This window comes from Halyomorpha halys, unplaced genomic scaffold (genome assembly GCF_000696795.3).
Source record: "Halyomorpha halys isolate HHAL.00 unplaced genomic scaffold, Hhal_1.1 Scaffold578.1, whole genome shotgun sequence".
NCBI lineage: Eukaryota > Metazoa > Arthropoda > Insecta > Hemiptera > Pentatomidae > Halyomorpha > Halyomorpha halys.
The window spans coordinates 256,859-262,912 of NW_027106404.1; the positions used below are offsets into that span (position 1 = coordinate 256,859).

The following is a 6,054-nucleotide window of genomic DNA, read 5'->3' on the forward strand; positions in this document are numbered from 1 at the left end:
CTAGAAGACGTAAGATAGAATCATTTAAAGTAAATCTGCTAATACATGAGCTCTAATAGAGCTATTACGTTACTATTTGTTATATTTTCAAAAATAAATTAAAACTAAAATAAAATAAAAAATTGATTATATTGCTAAATGTATTAAATTTTATCTTCAAGTACTTTTTTCACTAAACCTTTATATTATCTAGATCGTTTTTCCTTAACTTGTATTTTTGGGAAATTATTGTTTATCGTAAAAAACTGCGTAAAAAATGTTTTTGAATAAAAATATTGACTTTCAGGATTTTTTTTTTATAAATACATTAAATTGTACTAAAACTAAAATGCAAATAGATTTTTTTTTCACTGATTTTGATAAATATAAAATAATTTGATAGACATACATTATCGTGTACATTACCTGCATAATAAATGAATTGATAACAATGAAAACATTTCTTATTCTATAAAACTCACGACATGGGAGCCAACAAAAAAATAAACAAAAACAAAGGTATCATAAAATAAATAAAAAAAGGAAATACTCGATTGTGACAAAATATAATTCACAACATTTTACTGGTATTAATTTCACAAAGAAAACAAATTAAAATTGAATAAAATAACTAGACAATTAAGATACATACTCTGTTCAATTATTTATCAACTTTATAAATAAAATACCTACATATTACAAAATAACTTTACCAAAATGATAAAATATTTAAAAGTTAAAAGCAATTTTACATGCACGTTAGAATCTAATCAAAATCATTTATTCATTCAATACCATAAACTAGGTCTAAGAATTTCATGGAAATACAAAATTCTCTCAAAATTTAATTTGTAGTATTTAGCATAGTTTTCGGTAAAATTGAAGTATTTAGTTTACAACATAATTTTATATGCAGAGCTGAAACTCACCATAATCACTTGAGATGTTTTTTACCAAATTTAATTTACTTTTGACAATTGTATATTCTGAAATATCTCATGTAGACTAGTTATATTTTGACTGAATATGTTTTTGGTGTAAACATTTTTTTTGTCAAAATACTTTTGACCGTTTTTCTGAAAAATGAAAAAAAATTCAGAAGTAGATAAATTAACTATAGGCAGAAAACTCTTCATTTATGTTCAATTTATTTTTTTACGAAATATTTTATGAGAATACTTCTAAAGATTTTAAAAATAAAATAATTGTATTTTTGGTCCTCACAAACGCAACAATATCAGTCATCCATGCTTATATTAGCAATAATATAAACATTAAATCCAATAAAAGAAATTCTTTAGCATAACCGAAATGAATATAGGCAACATCTTCCGAGTATGTTAAATAGAATAATGTTTATTTAAAAATAAAAATTAAATAGATCAGAACATACCTGTTAGAAACAACAGAAGTAGTTAGAAAGAAGTAAAGTATGCAGACTGATTAAGTCAAAGAGAAGCAGACGCCACAGCAAGAGCCGGTAGCAACAGAACGAAGAGATCCTGGCACAGGACGCACTGAACAAGTCTGAGCTAAGACTGAGGAATGAGGAGGATAGAGGAAGGGAAGATCCTAAGGAGGTTGTGGAGGGGGGGGAGAGGGTATAGTATTAAACAGGTAGAAGAAATTAAAGGTAAAGGAGGAAGAAGAGGATGATAAAGAAGATGAAATACTAATGATCCAGGCCTTACAACACTCACTAAAAGAGAATCTGGGTGTCTAACCCATTCCTCCATGGTTCATCAAATTTTCTGTATAAATTTTAAATAGAAAAGATATTACCATAGACAAAGAAAATCTAAAAAAAAAAATTCACTGATTTTTAATTTAAATTGATCCTAAAAAATGGTGGTTGTTTCAAATCGTTAAATAATTTTTTTTTCCTATTAGCAAATATGAAAACTAGTACTCATAGGAAGATAAATCTAATAAACTACTTTATATTACATTAAATTAGCTTTAATTTGAGTGCTAATTGACATATTATGGCTGCTGTGATATGGATTTCCCAAAATAAATTACGTAAAACTACAAATTTTAAAATAGATTTTTTATGAAATGCTGCATATAAAAAAAACTGTATCTTTGAAACCATTGAACTTAAACACCACTACGAGCTCATATTGTAGTAAATTTACTCTACTTTAAGTGATGTTAATGTTATATTAGGTTTTCTAGTGTCGTAGGTAGTTTTAACGATATGAAGCTCCTAATGAAAAATTAATTTTTTTTTAACATTTATAAACAGACGCCATTTTCTATTCTCTCTAATTATAATTGGTAGACTCATCAATTTTGACGATTATACGTAGTTTTAATTAAAGTAATAAAAAATTGGAGAGAAATAACTTTTTCTATCGGACTCTTGTACTATATACACATAAGTCTATCTGTGTGTAAGTTATATAAAATGGATATTTCAGGAAATATGAAATAACTAATAAATTCAATTTTTTTATCAGTCTGAGTTCAATAATTTAGAAATTGTAGCAGTACAATTATGAGAAATTATTTTATTGTGAGACGGACAAAGGAAAATATGTGAAGTGCTTTACCAAGGATTCGTGGCGGAACTGTATTATTAAAAAATGAGAAGACACATGTCAGTTGTTATTTGGTTTTCAATTTTTTTTTTTACTTATATAATTTTGAACGTTATACAGAGGAGACGCAATGTTTATTTATTTACAGACAAAGAAACGATCATAGTATTATTTCTAGATTATATTATGAAGTTAGTAAAAATTATTTTTAAGAGAGACTCACACAAAAGAAAGATTCTCATATACGAAGGTGCTGTATGAATATAGAGCCATATATAACACGAATCTCCGAGATTTGCATTACCAAGATATAAAACGAAACCAAAAGAGAGTAACCACTACTACCTAACTAAATAATGCAAATTATTATGGAATTTATTTTGGTATGTGTTCTGACACTATACAAATGCCAAAAAATGTTAAAACTAGAAACATTTGGTTGAGGCTGGTTAGAAGGGATCCAAAATTATTATCGGATCTAAATAGATTATATTTGAAGGTCACTTCGATGTATGAATAATGCAAGAAACTAATTCCAATTAGAATTAGTTAGAGGTTATATTTGTTTCGAAAGACTACTTTTAAAGTAACTAAAAACCTAATGATTTTGCCTGTCAGTTGGAAAACGATGTGGATAATTATGTTCGATACAAAATTATGAAATAATACGTAATAATTCAAAAACAGCTAAAAAGTATGAATCGCTAAACCATTGTTGTTTTTTTATGTCTAAATGACGTCGCATATGAAACCATTATGGCGGCTAGCGGTTTCCTTCTGTTGGTACCTAGATTCAAAATCTCAGTTTTTAAAATTAAAAATTAATCCTGATAATAATATAAACATTATTAATTTTTTTTACTATGCCGTCAAAAACCATATTATCTACTTTTTATCTTATAAGAGTGTCGCTATCATCTTCTCAATATATTGTGTAGTTTATATTTCTTATATATTGTTAAATCTTTAGTGACTTTCTTTTTACTACTAGACCTTATAATGCCAAAAGGCAATCCAAGGTACCCTTCACACCCAGCTATACATATAACATACCTCCTATATGTACGTACCTAATACCCATTAAAATCTTTACAGGAGGGTACGAGAAAAAAAAAAATAGACCTTCTTTTTACCGTGAGGAAGGTGGAAAATGTATGAACTATATATCGTACAGGCTAACTCTGTACGGGGGTTGCCCCATAAATAAATACATATCTGAATATAATTTAAAATGAATGATGACATCACATTTTGTTTTCTTAAGATTAGACAAATTGACTATTAACATAGCATCTTATTAAGATGTCTTCTTAAGTAAATAAATAATTATCAATAATAATTAGTCAATAACTGGCAATAGTAGTTCATTGTCAGTTTTATTATTTGCCAGTTAATTATTGAGCAATTAAGCGTACATAAGATTGATTTATGACATAAATATCATGCTCATAAAATCCTCCTTAAGCCATTCTAGGGTTTGCTAAGTGCTGAGACTGAAACCATCTTAACTAATCGCTTCTTTTTTATTTTTATAGCCAGGCTATAAATTTTCTATTCCGTAATTATTCTCAAGTTCATTTCTGGTTCATTGCCTCCAGAACTCAGGAGTTAAGGGAAGGGATCATTAAACTATCTTGAGGCTGTTTTAAAAAAGTATTTGCAAGTACTTGGCTTCAATTATATCTTTATTGATATAATAAATTAAAATCTCCTGTTTCGAAGAAACATATAAACCTTTATCAGTAGGTATTAGAAATGAGCTCATTCATCATTTAAACAGTAAAAAAATAAGATAAAATAAATATAAAAATACTGAGTATTTTGTCTAAATAAGGATTAATGTACTGTCATAAAATCGTAGTATTGATCGTTGTCAAAACTCTAAAAAATATTATTAATAAAATCTACACTTTCCCAATTCTTAGAATCCAAAATCCATCAGATATCTGTTTGTTTATTTTCTTGTTAAACTAATGCAAGATGTTCTATGAATTCGGTGTTTATTTATATTAATTATTATTATTTTAAGTCTCTTAATTAATTTATTAACACTATAAATATTTCTTTCATGCTTCAATTACCTATTTATTACTCTTATTCCTTAGATATATTATTTTCTACTAATTAATTTTTATTAATTGAAATTATTCAAAAGTTATAACTATGTAAATCGTTGGGGGGGTGTTTTTTTACGCAAGAGCGAAACCCCATATTATCAATTGTTAAAAAAAAATTAATTGAATTGTAATAATAAACATGCAAAACCTACCATGCCCATCTAGTAACTAAAAAATATTTTTTTTAAAACTTGTTTCTAATCTTTTCTGCTCAATTTTGTGCGCCTGAGTAGAATCTGGTTCGGAGGCCCTCAAACGTAACAAATGCTACCAATATTAGGTCTCTTCACATGACACGGTAATGTAATAAGAATTTAATACCTTACTTTATTTTTTATTGTAAATTGCAAAAAATAAATTTTGCTCTTATAAAAAGAACTCAGAATCTATTTAAAACTTATGGATCTAACGTGCTTTAAGAAATCCTATATCAAATTCATATCGACTTAATTTCAAATAGAAATCATAGGAGTAACTTTTTCTTTATTAGTTATTAAATAATTATTTGTTTTATAATTTAGAGAAAAAAGCTCACTTGTGACTTAAATTCTATGTGATGGTGCCAATAGTGAATTTTTTAAACTAATTAATTCGAAGATATAAAATTTTACAAATATTGATATAATTGATTTATTTGAAAGTGTATTTTGGTCTAAATTCGTATTTATTTTATTATTAAAATTCAAGTTAATAAAATATCAAAGTTAACTATAAAAAGGAAAATAAAAATTTCTCCATATTTTTCATAAATTAGAGTTAGGCTTAAAATATTGAAAGTGTTGTTTCCAATTTCTTGAACTATTTTTTAAATTTTTTTATTTAATTAATTGACAATTGCAACATTTTTATCTTTAAAACATATAAAACAAGCATTTTAAAAATATATAATGTAGCTACTATTTCTTTCAGGAAAGACCTAAAATTTCTATTTTGGAAATTAATTTCATACTCTCTATCAATTTACTAATTTTTGTGGGAATCGGTCATTATATGAAAACATCTCTCTATTATATGAAAACATTTTTAGTGACCACCGTGTAATATTTTATTTTACATATAAGGTGGGATAATAAAAACGGGCTGTTTAAAAAATTGAGTTTTACTAATAAAGATCAGTTTGCAAAAAATGAATGAAGAAGTTTATCTGCATCAAATCATCTAGATTTTATTATTACAAAATTACAGTTATACAATTTGAGCAGCGAGTCGTACAATCAAATGTACAGTTTTATAATTTGTAAAATGAGAGTTGGTCCCATTATTTTTTTATTTTTTGCATAAAGTATTATTTTTCATTATAAAAAAAAAACACTATTTCAGAAAAAATGTATTTAATTGATTACGAAAATTTCACAACTTTTTCATTCATGTAATCTGGACCTTATATTCTAAAAGATTATTAGAACAGATCAATG

The 6,054-nt window shown here is 26.1% G+C and overlaps 1 protein-coding gene across 2 annotated transcripts in view; it reads right to left on the bottom strand.

Moving 5' to 3' along the window:
* Nucleotides 1–6,054, bottom strand: part of LOC106684415 (serine-rich adhesin for platelets) — a gene marked incomplete at its 3' end in the record, with an annotated part of 80,678 nt that overhangs the window by 50,446 nt on the left and 24,178 nt on the right. Inside the window, 1 exon segment of one of the 2 annotated variants that reach the window (XM_014426490.3) lies at nt 1,373–1,513. 2 annotated transcript variants of the gene reach the window in all.